Raw genomic sequence first — 19,700 nt, forward strand, 5'->3', positions numbered from 1 at the left:
TAATCTTGCAAAAAAAAAAAAAGAGTCAATGCCCGATCTCTGAATCTTAGCAGGTTTAGGTCTGGTTAGTACTTGGATGAGAGACCGCCTAGGAATACCAGGTGCTTTAAGCTTTTGGGGTTTCTTTCCTACTTTTATAATGTACTGGCGAGTAGATTGGCTGATCTTTAAATAGCCTTCTCTTTGCAGCAGTCTTCGCTTATGGCCATACCAGCCTGGCTATGCCCGATCTTGTCTGATCTCGTAAGCTAAGCAGGTTTGGGCCTGGTTAGTGCCTGGATGGGAGACCGCCTGGGAATACCAGGTACTCTAAGTTTTTTTGAAATTTTTCACTTAGTATATAATAATTTTGCCAAAAAATAGAGTCAATGCCCGATCTCTGAATATAAGCAGGTTTGCGCCAGGTTAGTACATGGATGGGAGACTGCCTGGGAATACCAGGTGCTTTAAATGTTTGGATATTTTTCACGAATTATATATTAATCTTGCAAAAAAAAAAAAAAAAAAAGAGTCAATGCCGATCTCTGAATCTTAGCAGGTTTAGGTCTGGTTAGTACTTGGATGAGAGACCGCCAAGGAATACCAGGTGCTTTAAGCTTTTGGAATTTTTTCACTTAGTATATAATAAATTTGCCAAAAAATAGAGTCAATGCCCGATCTCTGAATATAAGCAGGTTTGGGCCAGGTTAGTAATTGGATGAGAGACCGCCTAGGAATACCAGGTGCTTTAAGCTTTTGGGGTTTCTTTCCTACTTTTATAATGTACTGGCGAGTAGATTGGCTGATCTTTAAATAGCCTTCTCTTTGCAGCAGTCTTCGCTTATGGCCATACCAGCCTGGCTATGCCCGATCTTGTCTGATCTCGGAAGCTAAGCAGGTTTGGGCCTGGTTAGTGCCTGGATGGGAGACCGCCTGGGAATACCAGGTACTGTAAGCTTTTTTGAAATTTTTCACTTAGTATATAATAATTTTGCCAAAAAATAGAGTCAATGCCCGATCTCTGAATATAAGCAGGTTTGGGCCAGGTTAGTAATTGGATGAGAGACCGCCTAGGAATACCAGGTGCTTTAAGCTTTTGGGGTTTCTTTCCTACTTTTATAATGTACTGGCGAGTAGATTGGCTGATCTTTAAATAGCCTTCTCTTTGCAGCAGTCTTCGCTTATGGCCATACCAGCCTGGCTATGCCCGATCTTGTCTGATCTCGGAAGCTAAGCAGGTTTGGGCCTGGTTAGTGCCTGGATGGGAGACCGCCTGGGAATACCAGGTACTGTAAGCTTTTTTGAAATTTTTCACTTAGTATATAATAATTTTGCCAAAAAATAGAGTCAATGCCCGATCTCTGAATATAAGCAGGTTTGCGCCAGGTTAGTACATGGATGGGAGACTGCCTGGGAATACCAGGTGCTTTAAATTTTTGGATATTTTTCACGAATTATATAATAATCTGGCAAAAAAAAAAAAAAAGAGTCAATGCCCGATCTCTGAATCTTAGCAGGTTTAGGTCTGGTTAGTACTTGGATGAGAGACCGCCAAGGAATACCAGGTGCTTTAAGCTTTTGGGGTTTCTTTCCTACTTTTATAATGTACTGGCGAGTAGATTGGCTGATCTTTAAATAGCCTTCTCTTTGCAGCAGTCTTCGCTTATGGCCATACCAGCCTGGCTATGCCCGATCTTGTCTGATCTCGTAAGCTAAGCAGGTTTGGGCCTGGTTAGTGCCTGGATGGGAGACTGCCTGGGAATGCCAGGTACTGTAAGCTTTTTTGAAATTTTTCACTTAGTATATAATAATTTTGCCAAAAAATAGAGTCAATGCCCGATCTCTGAATATAAGCAGGTTTGCGCCAGGTTAGTACATGGATGGGAGACTGCCTGGGAATACCAGGTGCTTTAAATGTTTGGATATTTTTCACGAATTATATAATAATCTTGCAAAAAAAAAAAAAAGAGTCAATGCCCGATCTCTGAATCATAGCAGGTTTAGGTCTGGTTAGTACTTGGATGAGAGACCGCCAAGGAATACCAGGTGCTTTAAGCTTTTGGAATTTTTTCACTTAGTATATAATAAATTTGGCAAAAAATAGAGTCAATGCCCGATCTCTGAATATAAGCAGGTTTGCGCCAGGTTAGTACATGGATGGGAGACTGCCTGGGAATACCAGGTGCTTTAAATTTTTGGATTTTTTTCACGAATTATATAATAATCTGGCAAAAAAAAAAAAAAAGAGTCAATGCCCGGTCTCTGAATCTTAGCAGGTTTAGATCTGGTTAATACTTGGATGAGAGACCGCCAAGGAATACCAGGTGCTTTAAGCTTTTGGAATTTTTTCACTTAGTATATAATAAATTTGGCAAAAAATAGAGTCAGTGCCCGATCTCTGAATATAAGCAGGTTTGGGCCAGGTTAGTACATGGATGGGAGACTGCCTGGGAATACCAGGTGCTTTAAATTTTTGGATATTTTTCACAAATTATATAATAATCTTGCAAAAAAAAAAAAAGAGTCAATGCCCGATCTCTGAATCTTAGCAGGTTTAGGTCTGGTTAGTACTTGGATGAGAGACCGCCTAGGAATACCAGGTGCTTTAAGCTTTTGGGGTTTCTTTCCTACTTTTATAATGTACTGGCGAGTAGATTGGCTGATCTTTAAATAGCCTTCTCTTTGCAGCAGTCTTCGCTTATGGCCATACCAGCCTGGCTATGCCCGATCTTGTCTGATCTCGTAAGCTAAGCAGGTTTGGGCCTGGTTAGTGCCTGGATGGGAGACCGCCTGGGAATACCAGGTACTCTAAGTTTTTTTGAAATTTTTCACTTAGTATATAATAATTTTGCCAAAAAATAGAGTCAATGCCCGATCTCTGAATATAAGCAGGTTTGCGCCAGGTTAGTACATGGATGGGAGACTGCCTGGGAATACCAGGTGCTTTAAATGTTTGGATATTTTTCACGAATTATATATTAATCTTGCAAAAAAAAAAAAAAAAAAGAGTCAATGCCGATCTCTGAATCTTAGCAGGTTTAGGTCTGGTTAGTACTTGGATGAGAGACCGCCAAGGAATACCAGGTGCTTTAAGCTTTTGGAATTTTTTCACTTAGTATATAATAAATTTGCCAAAAAATAGAGTCAATGCCCGATCTCTGAATATAAGCAGGTTTGGGCCAGGTTAGTAATTGGATGAGAGACCGCCTAGGAATACCAGGTGCTTTAAGCTTTTGGGGTTTCTTTCCTACTTTTATAATGTACTGGCGAGTAGATTGGCTGATCTTTAAATAGCCTTCTCTTTGCAGCAGTCTTCGCTTATGGCCATACCAGCCTGGCTATGCCCGATCTTGTCTGATCTCGGAAGCTAAGCAGGTTTGGGCCTGGTTAGTGCCTGGATGGGAGACCGCCTGGGAATACCAGGTACTGTAAGCTTTTTTGAAATTTTTCACTTAGTATATAATAATTTTGCCAAAAAATAGAGTCAATGCCCGATCTCTGAATATAAGCAGGTTTGGGCCAGGTTAGTAATTGGATGAGAGACCGCCTAGGAATACCAGGTGCTTTAAGCTTTTGGGGTTTCTTTCCTACTTTTATAATGTACTGGCGAGTAGATTGGCTGATCTTTAAATAGCCTTCTCTTTGCAGCAGTCTTCGCTTATGGCCATACCAGCCTGGCTATGCCCGATCTTGTCTGATCTCGGAAGCTAAGCAGGTTTGGGCCTGGTTAGTGCCTGGATGGGAGACCGCCTGGGAATACCAGGTACTGTAAGCTTTTTTGAAATTTTTCACTTAGTATATAATAATTTTGCCAAAAAATAGAGTCAATGCCCGATCTCTGAATATAAGCAGGTTTGCGCCAGGTTAGTACATGGATGGGAGACTGCCTGGGAATACCAGGTGCTTTAAATTTTTGGATATTTTTCACGAATTATATAATAATCTGGCAAAAAAAAAAAAAAAGAGTCAATGCCCGATCTCTGAATCTTAGCAGGTTTAGGTCTGGTTAGTACTTGGATGAGAGACCGCCAAGGAATACCAGGTGCTTTAAGCTTTTGGGGTTTCTTTCCTACTTTTATAATGTACTGGCGAGTAGATTGGCTGATCTTTAAATAGCCTTCTCTTTGCAGCAGTCTTCGCTTATGGCCATACCAGCCTGGCTATGCCCGATCTTGTCTGATCTCGTAAGCTAAGCAGGTTTGGGCCTGGTTAGTGCCTGGATGGGAGACTGCCTGGGAATGCCAGGTACTGTAAGCTTTTTTGAAATTTTTCACTTAGTATATAATAATTTTGCCAAAAAATAGAGTCAATGCCCGATCTCTGAATATAAGCAGGTTTGCGCCAGGTTAGTACATGGATGGGAGACTGCCTGGGAATACCAGGTGCTTTAAATGTTTGGATATTTTTCACGAATTATATAATAATCTTGCAAAAAAAAAAAAAAGAGTCAATGCCCGATCTCTGAATCATAGCAGGTTTAGGTCTGGTTAGTACTTGGATGAGAGACCGCCAAGGAATACCAGGTGCTTTAAGCTTTTGGAATTTTTTCACTTAGTATATAATAAATTTGGCAAAAAATAGAGTCAATGCCCGATCTCTGAATATAAGCAGGTTTGCGCCAGGTTAGTACATGGATGGGAGACTGCCTGGGAATACCAGGTGCTTTAAATGTTTGGATATTTTTCACGAATTATATAATAATCTTGCAAAAAAAAAAAAAAAAGAGTCAATGCCCGATCTCTGAATTTTAGCAGGTTTAGGTCTAGTTAGTACTTGGATGAGAGACCGCCAAGGAATACCAGGTGCTTTAAGCTTTTGGAATTTTTTCACTTAGTATATAATAAATTTGGCAAAAAATAGAGTCAATGCCCGATCTCTGAATATAAGCAGGTTTGCGCCAGGTTAGTACATGGATGGGAGACTGCCTGGGAATACCAGGTGCTTTAAATTTTTGGATATTTTTCATGAATTATATAATAATCTGGCAAAAAAAAAAAAAAGAGTCAATGCCCGATCTCTGAATCTTAGCAGGTTTAGGTCTGGTTAGTACTTGGTTGAAAGACCGCCTAGGAATACCAGGTGCTTAAAGCTTTTGGAATTTTTTCACTTAGTATATAATAAATTTGGCAAAAAATAGAGTCAATGCCCGATCTCTGAATATAAGCAGGTTTGGGCCAGGTTAGTACATGGATGGGAGACTGCCTGGGAATACCAGGTGCTTTAAATTTTTGGATATTTTTCACGAATTATATAATAATCTTGCAAAAAAAAAAAAAAAGAAGAAGTCAATGCCCGATCTCTGAATCTTAGCAGGTTAAGGTCTGGTTAGTACTTGAATGATAGACCGCCAAGGAATACCAGGTGCTTTAAGCTTTTGGAATTTTTTCACTTAGTATATAATAAATTTGCCAAAAAATAGAGTCAATGCCCGATCTCTGAATATAAGCAGGTTTGGGCCAGGTTAGTACTTGGATGAGAGACCGCCTAGGAATACCAGGTGCTTTAAGCTTTTGGGGTTTCTTTCCTACTTTTATAATGTACTGGCGAGTAGATTGGCTGATCTTTAAATAGCCTTCTCTTTGCAGCAGTCTTCGCTTATGGCCATACCAGCCTGGCTATGCCCGATCTTGTCTGATCTCGTAAGCTAAGCAGGTTTGGGCCTGGTTAGTGCCTGGATGGGAGACCGCCTGGGAATGCCAGGTACTGTAAGCTTTTTTGAAATTTTTCACTTAGTATATAATAATTTTGCCAAAAAATAGAGTCAATGCCCGATCTCTGAATATAAGCAGGTTTGCGCCAGGTTAGTACATGGATGGGAGACTGCCTGGGAATACCAGGTGCTTTAAATGTTTGGATATTTTTCACGAATTATATAATAATCTTGCAAAAAAAAAAAAAAGAGTCAATGCCCGATCTCTGAATTTTAGCAGGTTTAGGTCTAGTTAGTACTTGGATGAGAGACCGCCAAGGAATACCAGGTGCTTTAAGCTTTTGGAATTTTTTCACTTAGTATATAATAAATTTGGCAAAAAATAGAGTCAATGCCCGATCTCTGAATATAAGCAGGTTTGCGCCAGGTTAGTACATGGATGGGAGACTGCCTGGGAATACCAGGTGCTTTAAATTTTTGGATTTTTTTCACGAATTATATAATAATCTGGCAAAAAAAAAAAAAAAGAGTCAATGCCCGATCTCTGAATCTTAGCAGGTTTAGATCTGGTTAATACTTGGATGAGAGACCGCCAAGGAATACCAGGTGCTTTAAGCTTTTGGAATTTTTTCACTTAGTATATAATAAATTTGGCAAAAAATAGAGTCAGTGCCCGATCTCTGAATATAAGCAGGTTTGGGCCAGGTTAGTACATGGATGGGAGACTGCCTGGGAATACCAGGTGCTTTAAATTTTTGGATATTTTTCACAAATTATATAATAATCTTGCAAAAAAAAAAAAAAAAAGAGTCAATGCCCGATCTCTGATGCTTAGCAGGTTTAGGTCTGGTTAGTACTTGGATGAGAGACCGCCTAGGAATACCAGGTGCTTTAAGCTTTTGGGGTTTCTTTCCTACTTTTATAATGTACTGGCGAGTAGATTGGCTGATCTTTAAATAGCCTTCTCTTTGCAGCAGTCTTCGCTTATGGCCATACCAGCCTGGCTATGCCCGATCTTGTCTGATCTCGTAAGCTAAGCAGGTTTGGGCCTGGTTAGTGCCTGGATGGGAGACCGCCTGGGAATAGCAGGTACTCTAAGTTTTTTTGAAATTTTTCACTTAGTATATAATAATTTTGCCAAAAAATAGAGTCAATGCCCGATCTCTGAATATAAGCAGGTTTGCGCCAGGTTAGTACATGGATGGGAGACTGCCTGGGAATACCAGGTGCTTTAAATGTTTGGATATTTTTCACGAATTATATATTAATCTTGCAAAAAAAAAAAAAAAAAAGAGTCAATGCCCGATCTCTGAATCTTAGCAGGTTTAGGTCTGGTTAGTACTTGGATGAGAGACCGCCAAGGAATACCAGGTGCTTTAAGCTTTTGGAATTTTTTCACTTAGTATATAATAAATTTGCCAAAAAATAGAGTCAATGCCCGATCTCTGAATATAAGCAGGTTTGGGCCAGGTTAGTAATTGGATGAGAGACCGCCTAGGAATACCAGGTGCTTTAAGCTTTTGGGGTTTCTTTCCTACTTTTATAATGTACTGGCGAGTAGATTGGCTGATCTTTAAATAGCCTTCTCTTTGCAGCAGTCTTCGCTTATGGCCATACCAGCCTGGCTATGCCCGATCTTGTCTGATCTCGGAAGCTAAGCAGGTTTGGGCCTGGTTAGTGCCTGGATGGGAGACCGCCTGGGAATACCAGGTACTGTAAGCTTTTTTGAAAATTTTCACTTAGTATATAATAATTTTGCCAAAAAATAGAGTCAATGCCCGATCTCTGAATATAAGCAGGTTTGCGCCAGGTTAGTACATGGATGGGAGACTGCCTGGGAATATCAGGTGCTTTAAATTTTTGGATATTTTTCACGAATTATATAATAATCTTGCACAAAAAAAAAAAAAAAAAAAAAGAGTCAATGCCCGATCTCTGAATCTTAGCAGGTTTAGGTCTGGTTAGTACTTGGATGAGAGACCGCCAAGGAATACCAGGTGCTTTAAGCTTTTGGAATTTTTTCACTTAGTATATAATAAATTTGGCAAAAAATAGAGTCAATGCCCGATCTCTGAATATAAGCAGGTTTGGGCCAGGTTAGTACATGGATGGGAGACTGCCTGGGAATACCAGGTGCTTTAAATTTTTGGATATTTTTCACGAATTATATAATAATCTGGCAAAAAAAAAAAAAAAGAGTCAATGCCCGATCTCTGAATCTTAGCAGGTTTAGGTCTGGTTAGTACTTGGATGAGAGACCGCCAAGGAATACCAGGTGCTTTAAGCTTTTGGAATTTTTTCACTTAGTATATAATAAATTTGGCAAAAAATAGAGTCAGTGCCCGATCTCTGAATATAAGCAGGTTTGGGCCAGGTTAGTACATGGATGGGAGACTGCCTAGGAATACCAGGTGCTTTAAGCTTTTGGGGTTTCTTTCCTACTTTTATAATGTACTGGCGAGTAGATTGGCTGATCTTTAAATAGCCTTCTCTTTGCAGCAGTCTTCGCTTATGGCCATACCAGCCTGGCTATGCCCGATCTTGTCTGATCTCGTAAGCTAAGCAGGTTTGGGCCTGGTTAGTGCCTGGATGGGAGACCGCCTGGGAATACCAGGTACTCTAAGTTTTTTTGAAATTTTTCACTTAGTATATAATAATTTTGCCAAAAAATAGAGTCAATGCCCGATCTCTGAATATAAGCAGGTTTGCGCCAGGTTAGTACATGGATGGGAGACTGCCTGGGAATACCAGGTGCTTTAAATGTTTGGATATTTTTCACGAATTATATAATAATCTTGCAAAAAAAAAAAAAAAAGAGTCAATGCCCGATCTCTGAATCATAGCAGGTTTAGGTCTGGTTAGTACTTGGATGAGAGACCGCCAAGGAATACCAGGTGCTTTAAGCTTTTGGAATTTTTTCACTTAGTATATAATAAATTTGGCAAAAAATAGAGTCAATGCCCGATCTCTGAATATAAGCAGGTTTGCGCCAGGTTAGTACATGGATGGGAGACTGCCTGGGAATACCAGGTGCTTTAAATGTTTGGATATTTTTCACGAATTATATAATAATCTTGCAAAAAAAAAAAAAAAGAGTCAATGCCCGATCTCTGAATTTTAGCAGGTTTAGGTCTAGTTAGTACTTGGATGAGAGACCGCCAAGGAATACCAGGTGCTTTAAGCTTTTGGAATTTTTTCACTTAGTATATAATAAATTTGGCAAAAAATAGAGTCAATGCCCGATCTCTGAATATAAGCAGGTTTGCGCCAGGTTAGTACATGGATGGGAGACTGCCTGGGAATACCAGGTGCTTTAAATTTTTGGATATTTTTCACGAATTATATAATAATCTGGCAAAAAAAAAAAAAAAGAGTCAATGCCCGATCTCTGAATCTTAGCAGGTTTAGGTCTGGTTAGTACTTGGTTGAAAGACCGCCTAGGAATACCAGGTGCTTAAAGCTTTTGGAATTTTTTCACTTAGTATATAATAAATTTGGCAAAAAATAGAGTCAATGCCCGATCTCTGAATATAAGCAGGTTTGGGCCAGGTTAGTACATGGATGGGAGACTGCCTGGGAATACCAGGTGCTTTAAATTTTTGGATATTTTTCAGGAATTATATAATAATCTTGCAAAAAAAAAAAAAAAAGAAGAAGTCAATGCCCGATCTCTGAATCTTAGCAGGTTAAGGTCTGGTTAGTACTTGAATGATAGACCGCCAAGGAATACCAGGTGCTTTAAGCTTTTGGAATTTTTTCACTTAGTATATAATAAATTTGCCAAAAAATAGAGTCAATGCCCGATCTCTGAATATAAGCAGGTTTGGGCCAGGTTAGTACTTGGATGAGAGACCGCCTAGGAATACCAGGTGCTTTAAGCTTTTGGGGTTTCTTTCCTACTTTTATAATGTACTGGCGAGTAGATTGGCTGATCTTTAAATAGCCTTCTCTTTGCAGCAGTCTTCGCTTATGGCCATACCAGCCTGGCTATGCCCGATCTTGTCTGATCTCGTAAGCTAAGCAGGTTTGGGCCTGGTTAGTGCCTGGATGGGAGACCGCCTGGGAATGCCAGGTACTGTAAGCTTTTTTGAAATTTTTCACTTAGTATATAATAATTTTGCCAAAAAATAGAGTCAATGCCCGATCTCTGAATATAAGCAGGTTTGCGCCAGGTTAGTACATGGATGGGAGACTGCCTGGGAATACCAGGTGCTTTAAATGTTTGGATATTTTTCACGAATTATATAATAATCTTGCAAAAAAAAAAAAAGAGTCAATGCCCGATCTCTGAATTTTAGCAGGTTTAGGTCTAGTTAGTACTTGGATGAGAGACCGCCAAGGAATACCAGGTGCTTTAAGCTTTTGGAATTTTTTCACTTAGTATATAATAAATTTGGCAAAAAATAGAGTCAATGCCCGATCTCTGAATATAAGCAGGTTTGCGCCAGGTTAGTACATGGATGGGAGACTGCCTGGGAATACCAGGTGCTTTAAATTTTTGGATTTTTTTCACGAATTATATAATAATCTGGCAAAAAAAAAAAAAAAAGAGTCAATGCCCGATCTCTGAATCTTAGCAGGTTTAGATCTGGTTAATACTTGGATGAGAGACCGCCAAGGAATACCAGGTGCTTTAAGCTTTTGGAATTTTTTCACTTAGTATATAATAAATTTGGCAAAAAATAGAGTCAGTGCCCGATCTCTGAATATAAGCAGGTTTGGGCCAGGTTAGTACATGGATGGGAGACTGCCTGGGAATACCAGGTGCTTTAAATTTTTGGATATTTTTCACAAATTATATAATAATCTTGCAAAAAAAAAAAAAAGAGTCAATGCCCGATCTCTGAATCTTAGCAGGTTTAGGTCTGGTTAGTACTTGGATGAGAGACCGCCTAGGAATACCAGGTGCTTTAAGCTTTTGGGGTTTCTTTCCTACTTTTATAATGTACTGGCGAGTAGATTGGCTGATCTTTAAATAGCCTTCTCTTTGCAGCAGTCTTCGCTTATGGCCATACCAGCCTGGCTATGCCCGATCTTGTCTGATCTCGTAAGCTAAGCAGGTTTGGGCCTGGTTAGTGCCTGGATGGGAGACCGCCTGGGAATACCAGGTACTCTAAGTTTTTTTGAAATTTTTCACTTAGTATATAATAATTTTGCCAAAAAATAGAGTCAATGCCCGATCTCTGAATATAAGCAGGTTTGCGCCAGGTTAGTACATGGATGGGAGACTGCCTGGGAATACCAAGTGCTTTAAATGTTTGGATATTTTTCACGAATTATATATTAATCTTGCAAAAAAAAAAAAAAAAAAAGAGTCAATGCCCGATCTCTGAATCTTAGCAGGTTTAGGTCTGGTTAGTACTTGGATGAGAGACCGCCAAGGAATACCAGGTGCTTTAAGCTTTTGGAATTTTTTCACTTAGTATATAATAAATTTGCCAAAAAATAGAGTCAATGCCCGATCTCTGAATATAAGCAGGTTTGGGCCAGGTTAGTAATTGGATGAGAGACCGCCTAGGAATACCAGGTGCTTTAAGCTTTTGGGGTTTCTTTCCTACTTTTATAATGTACTGGCGAGTAGATTGGCTGATCTTTAAATAGCCTTCTCTTTGAAGCAGTCTTCGCTTATGGCCATACCAGCCTGGCTATGCCCGATCTTGTCTGATCTCGGAAGCTAAGCAGGTTTGGGCCTGGTTAGTGCCTGGATGGGAGACCGCCTGGGAATACCAGGTACTGTAAGCTTTTTTGAAATTTTTCACTTAGTATATAATAATTTTGCCAAAAAATAGAGTCAATGCCCGATATCTGAATATAAGCAGGTTTGCGCCAGGTTAGTACATGGATGGGAGACTGCCTGGGAATATAAGGTGCTTTAAATTTTTGGATATTTTTCACGAATTATATAATAATCTGGCAAAAAAAAAAAAAAAAGAGTCAATGCCCGATCTCTGAATCTTAGCAGGTTTAGGTCTGGTTAGTACTTGGATGAGAGACCGCCAAGGAATACCAGGTGCTTTAAGCTTTTGGGGTTTCTTTCCTACTTTTATAATGTACTGGCGAGTAGATTGGCTGATCTTTAAATAGCCTTCTCTTTGCAGCAGTCTTCGCTTATGGCCATACCAGCCTGGCTATGCCCGATCTTGTCTGATCTCGTAAGCTAAGCAGGTTTGGGCCTGGTTAGTGCCTGGATGGGAGACTGCCTGGGAATGCCAGGTACTGTAAGCTTTTTTGAAATTTTTCACTTAGTATATAATAATTTTGCCAAAAAATAGAGTCAATGCCCGATCTCTGAATATAAGCAGGTTTGCGCCAGGTTAGTACATGGATGGGAGACTGCCTGGGAATACCAGGTGCTTTAAATGTTTGGATATTTTTCACGAATTATATATTAATCTTGCAAAAAAAAAAAAAAGAGTCAATGCCCGATCTCTGAATTTTAGCAGGTTTAGGTCTAGTTAGTACTTGGATGAGAGACCGCCAAGGAATACCAGGTGCTTTAAGCTTTTGGAATTTTTTCACTTAGTATATAATAAATTTGGCAAAAAATAGAGTCAATGCCCGATCTCTGAATATAAGCAGGTTTGCGCCAGGTTAGTACATGGATGGGAGACTGCCTGGGAATACCAGGTGCTTTAAATTTTTGGATTTTTTTCACGAATTATATAATAATCTGGCAAAAAAAAAAAAAAGAGTCAATGCCCGATCTCTGAATCTTAGCAGGTTTAGATCTGGTTAATACTTGGATGAGAGACCGCCAAGGAATACCAGGTGCTTTAAGCTTTTGGAATTTTTTCACTTAGTATATAATAAATTTGCCAAAAAATAGAGTCAGTGCCCGATCTCTGAATATAAGCAGGTTTGGGCCAGGTTAGTACATGGATGGGAGACTGCCTGGGAATACCAGGTGCTTTAAATTTTTGGATATTTTTCACAAATTATATAATAATCTTGCAAAAAAAAAAAAAAAGAGTCAATGCCCTATCTCTGAATCTTAGCAGGTTTAGGTCTGGTTAGTACTTGGATGAGAGACCGCCTAGGAATACCAGGTGCTTTAAGCTTTTGGGGTTTCTTTCCTACTTTTATAATGTACTGGCGAGTAGATTGGCTGATCTTTAAATAGCCTTCTCTTTGCAGCAGTCTTCGCTTATGGCCATACCAGCCTGGCTATGCCCGATCTTGTCTGATCTCGTGAGCTAAGCAGGTTTGGGCCTGGTTAGTGCCTGGATGGGAGACCGCCTGGGAATACCAGGTACTCTAAGTTTTTTTGAAATTTTTCACTTAGTATATAATAATTTTGCCAAAAAATAGAGTCAATGCCCGATCTCTGAATATAAGCAGGTTTGCGCCAGGTTAGTACATGGATGGGAGACTGCCTGGGAATACCAAGTGCTTTAAATGTTTGGATATTTTTCACGAATTATATATTAATCTTGCAAAAAAAAAAAAAAAAAAAGAGTCAATGCCCGATCTCTGAATCTTAGCAGGTTTAGGTCTGGTTAGTACTTGGATGAGAGACCGCCAAGGAATACCAGGTGCTTTAAGCTTTTGGAATTTTTTCACTTAGTATATAATAAATTTGCCAAAAAATAGAGTCAATGCCCGATCTCTGAATATAAGCAGGTTTGGGCCAGGTTAGTAATTGGATGAGAGACCGCCTAGGAATACCAGGTGCTTTAAGCTTTTGGGGTTTCTTTCCTACTTTTATAATGTACTGGCGAGTAGATTGGCTGATCTTTAAATAGCCTTCTCTTTGCAGCAGTCTTCGCTTATGGCCATACCAGCCTGGCTATGCCCGATCTTGTCTGATCTCGGAAGCTAAGCAGGTTTGGGCCTGGTTAGTGCCTGGATGGGAGACCGCCTGGGAATACCAGGTACTGTAAGCTTTTTTGAAATTTTTCACTTAGTATATAATAATTTTGCCAAAAAATAGAGTCAATGCCCGATCTCTGAATATAAGCAGGTTTGCGCCAGGTTAGTACATGGATGGGAGACTGCCTGGGAATATCAGGTGCTTTAAATTTTTGGATATTTTTCACGAATTATATAATAATCTGGCAAAAAAAAAAAAAAAAAAAAAAAAAAAAGAGTCAATGCCGATCTCTGAATCTTAGCAGGTTTAGGTCTGGTTAGTACTTGGATGAGAGACCGCCAAGGAATACCAGGTTCTTTAAGCTTTTGGAATTTTTTCACTTAGTATATAATAAATTTGGCAAAAAATAGAGTCAATGCCCGATCTCTGAATATAAGCAGGTTTGGGCCAGGTTAGTACATGGATGGGAGACTGCCTGGGAATACCAGGTGCTTTAAATTTTTGGATATTTTTCACGAATTATATAATAATCTGGCAAAAAAAAAAAAAAAGAGTCAATGCCCGATCTCTGAATCTTAGCAGGTTTAGGTCTGGTTAGTACTTGGATGAGAGACCGCCAAGGAATACCAGGTGCTTTAAGCTTTTGGGGTTTCTTTCCTACTTTTATAATGTACTGGCGAGTAGATTGGCTGATCTTTAAATAGCCTTCTCTTTGCAGCAGTCTTCGCTTATGGCCATACCAGCCTGGCTATGCCCGATCTTGTCTGATCTCGTAAGCTAAGCAGGTTTGGGCCTGGTTAGTGCCTGGATGGGAGACTGCCTGGGAATGCCAGGTACTGTAAGCTTTTTTGAAATTTTTCACTTAGTATATAATAATTTTGCCAAAAAATAGAGTCAATGCCCGATCTCTGAATATAAGCAGGTTTGCGCCAGGTTAGTACATGGATGGGAGACTGCCTGGGAATACCAGGTGCTTTAAATGTTTGGATATTTTTCACGAATTATATAATAATCTTGCAAAAAAAAAAAAAGAGTCAATGCCCGATCTCTGAATTTTAGCAGGTTTAGGTCTAGTTAGTACTTGGATGAGAGACCGCCAAGGAATACCAGGTGCTTTAAGCTTTTGGAATTTTTTCACTTAGTATATAATAAATTTGGCAAAAAATAGAGTCAATGCCCGATCTCTGAATATAAGCAGGTTTGCGCCAGGTTAGTACATGGATGGGAGACTGCCTGGGAATACCAGGTGCTTTAAATTTTTGGATTTTTTTCACGAATTATATAATAATCTGGCAAAAAAAAAAAAAAAGAGTCAATGCCCGATCTCTGAATCTTAGCAGGTTTAGATCTGGTTAATACTTGGATGAGAGACCGCCAAGGAATACCAGGTGCTTTAAGCTTTTGGAATTTTTTCACTTAGTATATAATAAATTTGGCAAAAAATAGAGTCAGTGCCCGATCTCTGAATATAAGCAGGTTTGGGCCAGGTTAGTACATGGATGGGAGACTGCCTGGGAATACCAGGTGCTTTAAATTTTTGGATATTTTTCACAAATTATATAATAATCTTGCAAAAAAAAAAAAAAAGAGTCAATGCCCGATCTCTGAATCTTAGCAGGTTTAGGTCTGGTTAGTACTTGGATGAGAGACCGCCTAGGAATACCAGGTGCTTTAAGCTTTTGGGGTTTCTTTCCTACTTTTATAATGTACTGGCGAGTAGATTGGCTGATCTTTAAATAGCCTTCTCTTTGCAGCAGTCTTCGCTTATGGCCATACCAGCCTGGCTATGCCCGATCTTGTCTGATCTCGTAAGCTAAGCAGGTTTGGGCCTGGTTAGTGCCTGGATGGGAGACCGCCTGGGAATACCAGGTACTCTAAGTTTTTTTGAAATTTTTCACTTAGTATATAATAATTTTGCCAAAAAATAGAGTCAATGCCCGATCTCTGAATATAAGCAGGTTTGCGCCAGGTTAGTACATGGATGGGAGACTGCCTGGGAATACCAAGTGCTTTAAATGTTTGGATATTTTTCACGAATTATATATTAATCTTGCAAAAAAAAAAAAAAAAAAAGAGTCAATGCCCGATCTCTGAATCTTAGCAGGTTTAGGTCTGGTTAGTACTTGGATGAGAGACCGCCAAGGAATACCAGGTGCTTTAAGCTTTTGGAATTTTTTCACTTAGTATATAATAAATTTGCCAAAAAATAGAGTCAATGCCCGATCTCTGAATATAAGCAGGTTTGGGCCAGGTTAGTAATTGGATGAGAGACCGCCTAGGAATACCAGGTGCTTTAAGCTTTTGGGGTTTCTTTCCTACTTTTATAATGTACTGGCGAGTAGATTGGCTTATCTTTAAATAGCCTTCTCTTTGCAGCAGTCTTCGCTTATGGCCATACCAGCCTGGCTATGCCCGATCTTGTCTGATCTCGGAAGCTAAGCAGGTTTGGGCCTGGTTAGTGCCTGGATGGGAGACCGCCTGGGAATACCAGGTACTGTAAGCTTTTTTGAAATTTTTCACTTAGTATATAATAATTTTGCCAAAAAATAGAGTCAATGCCCGATCTCTGAATATAAGCAGGTTTGCGCCAGGTTAGTACATGGATGGGAGACTGCCTGGGAATATCAGGTGCTTTAAATTTTTGGATATTTTTCACGAATTATATAATAATCTTGCAAAAAAAAAAAAAAAAAAAAAAAAAAAGAGTCAATGCCCGATCTCTGAATCTTAGCAGGTTTAGGTCTGGTTAGTACTTGGATGAGAGACCGCCAAGGAATACCAGGTTCTTTAAGCTTTTGGAATTTTTTCACTTAGTATATAATAAATTTGGCAAAAAATAGAGTCAATGCCCGATCTCTGAATATAAGCAGGTTTGGGCCAGGTTAGTACATGGATGGGAGACTGCCTGGGAATACCAGGTGCTTTAAATTTTTGGATATTTTTCACGAATTATATAATAATCTGGCAAAAAAAAAAAAAAAAGAGTCAATGCCCGATCTCTGAATCTTAGCAGGTTTAGGTCTGGTTAGTACTTGGATGAGAGACCGCCAAGGAATACCAGGTGCTTTAAGCTTTTGGGGTTTCTTTCCTACTTTTATAATGTACTGGCGAGTAGATTGGCTGATCTTTAAATAGCCTTCTCTTTGCAGCAGTCTTCGCTTATGGCCATACCAGCCTGGCTATGCCCGATCTTGTCTGATCTCGTAAGCTAAGCAGGTTTGGGCCTGGTTAGTGCCTGGATGGGAGACTGCCTGGGAATGCCAGGTACTGTAAGCTTTTTTGAAATTTTTCACTTAGTATATAATAATTTTGCCAAAAAATAGAGTCAATGCCCGATCTCTGAATATAAGCAGGTTTGCGCCAGGTTAGTACATGGATGGGAGACTGCCTGGGAATACCAGGTGCTTTAAATGTTTGGATATTTTTCACGAATTATATAATAATCTTGCAAAAAAAAAAAAAGAGTCAATGCCCGATCTCTGAATTTTAGCAGGTTTAGGTCTAGTTAGTACTTGGATGAGAGACCGCCAAGGAATACCAGGTGCTTTAAGCTTTTGGAATTTTTTCACTTAGTATATAATAAATTTGGCAAAAAATAGAGTCAATGCCCGATCTCTGAATATAAGCAGGTTTGCGCCAGGTTAGTACATGGATGGGAGACTGCCTGGGAATACCAGGTGCTTTAAATTTTTGGATTTTTTTCACGAATTATATAATAATCTGGCAAAAAAAAAAAAAAAGAGTCAATGCCCGATCTCTGAATCTTAGCAGGTTTAGATCTGGTTAATACTTGGATGAGAGACCGCCAAGGAATACCAGGTGCTTTAAGCTTTTGGAATTTTTTCACTTAGTATATAATAAATTTGCCAAAAAATAGAGTCAGTGCCCGATCTCTGAATATAAGCAGGTTTGGGCCAGGTTAGTACATGGATGGGAGACTGCCTGGGAATACCAGGTGCTTTAAATTTTTGGATATTTTTCACAAATTATATAATAATCTTGCAAAAAAAAAAAAAAAGAGTCAATGCCCGATCTCTGAATCTTAGCAGGTTTAGGTCTGGTTAGTACTTGGATGAGAGACCGCCTAGGAATACCAGGTGCTTTAAGCTTTTGGGGTTTCTTTCCTACTTTTATAATGTACTGGCGAGTAGATTGGCTGATCTTTAAATAGCCTTCTCTTTGCAGCAGTCTTCGCTTATGGCCATACCAGCCTGGCTATGCCCGATCTTGTCTGATCTCGTAAGCTAAGCAGGTTTGGGCCTGGTTAGTGCCTGGATGGGAGACCGCCTGGGAATACCAGGTACTCTAATTTTTTTGAAATTTTTCACTTAGTATATAATAATTTTGCCAAAAAATAGAGTCAATGCCCGATCTCTGAATATAAGCAGGTTTGCGCCAGGTTAGTACATGGATGGGAGACTGCCTGGGAATACCAAGTGCTTTAAATGTTTGGATATTTTTCACGAATTATATATTAATCTTGCAAAAAAAAAAAAAAAAAAAGAGTCAATGCCCGATCTCTGAATCTTAGCAGGTTTAGGTCTGGTTAGTACTTGGATGAGAGACCGCCAAGGAATACCAGGTGCTTTAAGCTTTTGGAATTTTTTCACTTAGTATATAATAAATTTGCCAAAAAATAGAGTCAATGCCCGATCTCTGAATATAAGCAGGTTTGGGCCAGGTTAGTAATTGGATGAGAGACCGCCTAGGAATACCAGGTGCTTTAAGCTTTTGGGGTTTCTTTCCTACTTTTATAATGTACTGGCGAGTAGATTGGCTGATCTTTAAATAGCCTTCTCTTTGCAGCAGTCTTCGCTTATGGCCATACCAGCCTGGCTATGCCCGATCTTGTCTGATCTCGGAAGCTAAGCAGGTTTGGGCCTGGTTAGTGCCTGGATGGGAGACCGCCTGGGAATACCAGGTACTGTAAGCTTTTTTGAAATTTTTCACTTAGTATATAATAATTTTGCCAAAAAATAGAGTCAATGCCCGATCTCTGAATATAAGCAGGTTTGCGCCAGGTTAGTACATGGATGGGAGACTGCCTGGGAATATCAGGTGCTTTAAATTTTTGGATATTTTTCACGAATTATATAATAATCTTGCAAAAAAAAAAAAAAAGAGTCAATGCCCGATCTCTGAATCTTAGCAGGTTTAGGTCTGGTTAGTACTTGGATGAGAGACCGCCAAGGAATACCAGGTTCTTTAAGCTTTTGGAATTTTTTCACTTAGTATATAATAAATTTGGCAAAAAATAGAGTCAATGCCCGATCTCTGAATATAAGCAGGTTTGGGCCAGGTTAGTACATGGATGGGAGACTGCCTGGGAATACCAGGTGCTTTAAATTTTTGGATATTTTTCACGAATTATATAATAATCTGGCAAAAAAAAAAAAAAAAGAGTCAATGCCCGATCTCTGAATCTTAGCAGGTTTAGGTCTGGTTAGTACTTGGATGAGAGACCGCCAAGGAATACCAGGTGCTTTAAGCTTTTGGGGTTTCTTTCCTACTTTTATAATGTACTGGCGAGTAGATTGGCTGATCTTTAAATAGCCTTCTCTTTGCAGCAGTCTTCGCTTATGGCCATACCAGCCTGGCTATGCCTGATCTTGTCTGATCTCGTAAGCTAAGCAGGTTTGGGCCTGGTTAGTGCCTGGATGGGAGACTGCCTGGGAATGCTAGGTACTGTAAGCTTTTTTGAAATTTTTCACTTAGTATATAATAATTTTGCCAAAAAATAGAGTCAATGCCCGATCTCTGAATATAAGCAGGTTTGCGCCAGGTTAGTACATGGATGGGAGACTGCCTGGGAATACCAGGTGCTTTAAATGTTTGGATATTTTTCACGAATTATATAATAATCTTGCAAAAAAAAAAAAAGAGTCAATGCCCGATCTCTGAATTTTAGCAGGTTTAGGTCTAGTTAGTACTTGGATGAGAGACCGCCAAGGAATACCAGGTGCTTTAAGCTTTTGGAATTTTTTCACTTAGTATATAATAAATTTGGCAAAAAATAGAGTCAATGCCCGATCTCTGAATATAAGCAGGTTTGCGCCAGGTTAGTACATGGATGGGAGACTGCCTGGGAATACCAGGTGCTTTAAATTTTTGGATTTTTTTCACGAATTATATAATAATCTGGCAAAAAAAAAAAAAGAGTCAATGCCCGATCTCTGAATCTTAGCAGGTTTAGATCTGGTTAATACTTGGATGAGAGACCGCCAAGGAATACCAGGTGCTTTAAGCTTTTGGAATTTTTTC

At 39.4% G+C, this 19,700-nt stretch overlaps 9 non-coding genes and 16 pseudogenes across 9 annotated transcripts; all 25 read left to right on the forward strand.

Annotated features, from left to right (window-relative positions):
* The first annotated feature begins 197 nt into the window (after nucleotides 1-197).
* On the forward strand, nucleotides 198-316 carry LOC127936955 (uncharacterized; annotated as a pseudogene).
* A 502-nt stretch (nucleotides 317-818) lies between these two features.
* LOC127937350 (5S ribosomal RNA) lies at nucleotides 819-937 on the forward strand. The gene has a single exon (XR_008148374.1). It is a non-coding gene; the product is annotated as a 5S ribosomal RNA (ribosomal RNA).
* Nucleotides 938-1,158: 221 nt separating this feature from the next.
* On the forward strand, nucleotides 1,159-1,277 carry LOC127937362 (5S ribosomal RNA). The gene has a single exon (XR_008148375.1). It is a non-coding gene; the product is annotated as a 5S ribosomal RNA (ribosomal RNA).
* Nucleotides 1,278-1,640: 363 nt separating this feature from the next.
* Nucleotides 1,641-1,759, forward strand: LOC127936816 (uncharacterized; annotated as a pseudogene).
* A 916-nt stretch (nucleotides 1,760-2,675) lies between these two features.
* On the forward strand, nucleotides 2,676-2,794 carry LOC127936956 (uncharacterized; annotated as a pseudogene).
* Nucleotides 2,795-3,295: 501 nt separating this feature from the next.
* Nucleotides 3,296-3,414, forward strand: LOC127937374 (5S ribosomal RNA). Its single transcript, XR_008148376.1, has one exon. It is a non-coding gene; the product is annotated as a 5S ribosomal RNA (ribosomal RNA).
* Nucleotides 3,415-3,635: 221 nt separating this feature from the next.
* On the forward strand, nucleotides 3,636-3,754 carry LOC127937385 (5S ribosomal RNA). The gene has a single exon (XR_008148377.1). It is a non-coding gene; the product is annotated as a 5S ribosomal RNA (ribosomal RNA).
* A 363-nt stretch (nucleotides 3,755-4,117) lies between these two features.
* LOC127936817 (uncharacterized) lies at nucleotides 4,118-4,236 on the forward strand (annotated as a pseudogene).
* A 1,336-nt stretch (nucleotides 4,237-5,572) lies between these two features.
* LOC127936141 (uncharacterized) lies at nucleotides 5,573-5,691 on the forward strand (annotated as a pseudogene).
* A 920-nt stretch (nucleotides 5,692-6,611) lies between these two features.
* On the forward strand, nucleotides 6,612-6,730 carry LOC127937484 (uncharacterized; annotated as a pseudogene).
* A 502-nt stretch (nucleotides 6,731-7,232) lies between these two features.
* Nucleotides 7,233-7,351, forward strand: LOC127937397 (5S ribosomal RNA). The gene has a single exon (XR_008148378.1). It is a non-coding gene; the product is annotated as a 5S ribosomal RNA (ribosomal RNA).
* A 785-nt stretch (nucleotides 7,352-8,136) lies between these two features.
* On the forward strand, nucleotides 8,137-8,255 carry LOC127936957 (uncharacterized; annotated as a pseudogene).
* A 1,339-nt stretch (nucleotides 8,256-9,594) lies between these two features.
* LOC127936142 (uncharacterized) lies at nucleotides 9,595-9,713 on the forward strand (annotated as a pseudogene).
* Nucleotides 9,714-10,630: 917 nt separating this feature from the next.
* Nucleotides 10,631-10,749, forward strand: LOC127936958 (uncharacterized; annotated as a pseudogene).
* A 503-nt stretch (nucleotides 10,750-11,252) lies between these two features.
* On the forward strand, nucleotides 11,253-11,371 carry LOC127937410 (5S ribosomal RNA). The gene has a single exon (XR_008148380.1). It is a non-coding gene; the product is annotated as a 5S ribosomal RNA (ribosomal RNA).
* Nucleotides 11,372-11,735: 364 nt separating this feature from the next.
* On the forward strand, nucleotides 11,736-11,854 carry LOC127936818 (uncharacterized; annotated as a pseudogene).
* A 917-nt stretch (nucleotides 11,855-12,771) lies between these two features.
* LOC127937399 (uncharacterized) lies at nucleotides 12,772-12,890 on the forward strand (annotated as a pseudogene).
* A 503-nt stretch (nucleotides 12,891-13,393) lies between these two features.
* Nucleotides 13,394-13,512, forward strand: LOC127937422 (5S ribosomal RNA). Its single transcript, XR_008148381.1, has one exon. It is a non-coding gene; the product is annotated as a 5S ribosomal RNA (ribosomal RNA).
* A 653-nt stretch (nucleotides 13,513-14,165) lies between these two features.
* LOC127936819 (uncharacterized) lies at nucleotides 14,166-14,284 on the forward strand (annotated as a pseudogene).
* Nucleotides 14,285-15,201: 917 nt separating this feature from the next.
* LOC127936959 (uncharacterized) lies at nucleotides 15,202-15,320 on the forward strand (annotated as a pseudogene).
* A 503-nt stretch (nucleotides 15,321-15,823) lies between these two features.
* On the forward strand, nucleotides 15,824-15,942 carry LOC127937433 (5S ribosomal RNA). Its single transcript, XR_008148382.1, has one exon. It is a non-coding gene; the product is annotated as a 5S ribosomal RNA (ribosomal RNA).
* A 654-nt stretch (nucleotides 15,943-16,596) lies between these two features.
* On the forward strand, nucleotides 16,597-16,715 carry LOC127936820 (uncharacterized; annotated as a pseudogene).
* Nucleotides 16,716-17,632: 917 nt separating this feature from the next.
* LOC127937345 (uncharacterized) lies at nucleotides 17,633-17,751 on the forward strand (annotated as a pseudogene).
* Nucleotides 17,752-18,253: 502 nt separating this feature from the next.
* On the forward strand, nucleotides 18,254-18,372 carry LOC127937445 (5S ribosomal RNA). The gene has a single exon (XR_008148383.1). It is a non-coding gene; the product is annotated as a 5S ribosomal RNA (ribosomal RNA).
* Nucleotides 18,373-19,014: 642 nt separating this feature from the next.
* Nucleotides 19,015-19,133, forward strand: LOC127937519 (uncharacterized; annotated as a pseudogene).
* The last annotated feature ends 567 nt before the right edge of the window (nucleotides 19,134-19,700 follow it).

This window comes from Carassius gibelio, chromosome A19 (genome assembly GCF_023724105.1).
Source record: "Carassius gibelio isolate Cgi1373 ecotype wild population from Czech Republic chromosome A19, carGib1.2-hapl.c, whole genome shotgun sequence".
In the NCBI taxonomy this organism is placed as follows: Eukaryota; Metazoa; Chordata; class Actinopteri; order Cypriniformes; family Cyprinidae; genus Carassius; species Carassius gibelio.